This window comes from Orcinus orca, chromosome 7 (assembly GCF_937001465.1).
Source record: "Orcinus orca chromosome 7, mOrcOrc1.1, whole genome shotgun sequence".
Taxonomy (NCBI): domain Eukaryota; kingdom Metazoa; phylum Chordata; class Mammalia; order Artiodactyla; family Delphinidae; genus Orcinus; species Orcinus orca.
This window is the reverse complement of record NC_064565.1, coordinates 106,261,571-106,263,397: the sequence shown is the minus strand read 5'-3', so window position 1 is coordinate 106,263,397 and position 1,827 is coordinate 106,261,571. Positions and strand designations below refer to the sequence as shown.

Below are 1,827 nucleotides of genomic sequence, written 5' to 3'. Positions count from 1 at the left end.
AGAAGAAAATATGCTTTCTATTACCAGGGTTACAGTTCAGTATAGGTCTGTAAGAGCTATCTTATTAAATATGTTATTTAGGTCTTCTATATATTTATTTATTGTCTATTGATTTATCTTGTACTGAGAGTGGAAATCTCCTATTATTAGTATGTTTCCTTTTCTCTTTGCATCTCCTATGGTTTTGCTTAATAAAACTAGCTTTGACCTTATTTAGTGCTTTGATGCTCAGAGATGTTTGATCTTTTTTGTGAATTTTAAAACAGTATTTATATGGACCTTGGTTATCTTTAATGAATTTTGGCTTGAATTCTATTTATTTGAGACATCAGAATCTGAAAACTTGCTTTCTTATTATTTATATTTTCCTAGTATATTTTTGCTCATTTCATTTAAACCTCTGAATCGCTTTGTTTTACATGTGTCCCTTGAATACAGCATAAAGTTAGATCTTCTCTGTGAATATAATTGCGATTTATTTCTTTTAGTAGGTGAGTTAAGTCCATTTATTGATGGGTTTTTGTGTTTGGTCTTAACTTTTTCAAATTATTTTCTATGTACTGTACTGTTTTCCATGTTTCTTTATGTGATGTGTTTTTTTCCTTTAATTTTTTTTTCCTTTTGGTATTTAGGAAGGTTTTACTTTTCTAGTAGTTACTTTTGCACTGTTATCTTTTTTGAAAGGCCTCCATTCCTCTGTTTTATTATTTAATCTTCACTATCTGGTTTGGGAGTTTTTAATGTTATCCTTTGATACCCACCAATTGCCTACTCAACAATCAGTGAACTCACTCTGTTTTCCTCACTGATGAGTGGGCATGTGAGTTGTTTCTAGTTTTTGGCAATTATGAATAAAGCTACTATAAACGGCAAAAAAGGGATCTCCAGGTAAAAATGGTGGGGCACATTTATAGCTTTTCGCTGACCGCATTCAGCCTGTATCTAAAACTTGTCCAGATTGAATATGCTTTGTCTGCTGTAGCTGGAGGAGCCCCTTCAGTGGGAATTATAGATGCAAATGGTGTGGTATCAGCAACTGAGAAGAAACAGAAATCCATTCTGTAAGATGAGTGAAGTGTGCACAAAGTGGAAGTGATGACCAAGCATAGAGGTTTGGTGTACGGTGGCATAAGTCCAGATCTCAGAGTGCCGGTGCACAGAGCTGGAAAACTACTTCAGCAATCTATCTTGTTTACTGAGAAACCATTCTCACAACTCTGCTAGTACAGAGCTTAACTTCTGTGATGCAAGAATACACCCAGTCAGGTGGTGTGCCTCCACTTAGAGGTTTTTTTTTTAACTATTTGTGGTTGGAATGAGGGATGACCATATTTATTTCAGTCAGATCCATCTGGATCTTACTTTGCCTGGAAAGTCACATCAATGGGAAAGAACTATGTGAATGGGAAACCTTTCCTTGAGAAAAGACATAACCAAGATCTGGAACTTGAAGATGCCGCTCATACAGTCAAGTTAATCCTAAAGGAAAGTTTGGAAGGGCAAAGGACAGAAGATTACATACAAGTTGGAATCTTCAGTGAAGCCAGGTTTACAAGTCTTACTCCAGCTGAAGTTAAGGATTACTTAGCTGCCCTAGCATAATAATAAAGTGACTGAAAAATCCAGAATTTCAGACAATGTATCTACTTAAACATATCTAAATTATACTTTGTCTTGTCAACTTTTTGCATACTTATTTCTACATAGTTTAATGGACTGACGTTTTTAAAATGACACATAAATCATAATAAATTGTTAAAAAAAGTGCCCCACACCCTTTTATACCTCCATTCTTTCCTCAATGGTCTTCCCACTGATTAGAGAACA

The 1,827-nt window shown here is 34.9% G+C and overlaps 1 pseudogene; it reads left to right on the top strand.

The window, feature by feature from the left end:
* Positions 1 to 524: 524 nt before the first annotated feature.
* Positions 525 to 1,602, top strand: LOC101278849 (proteasome subunit alpha type-2-like; annotated as a pseudogene).
* The last annotated feature ends 225 nt before the right edge of the window (positions 1,603 to 1,827 follow it).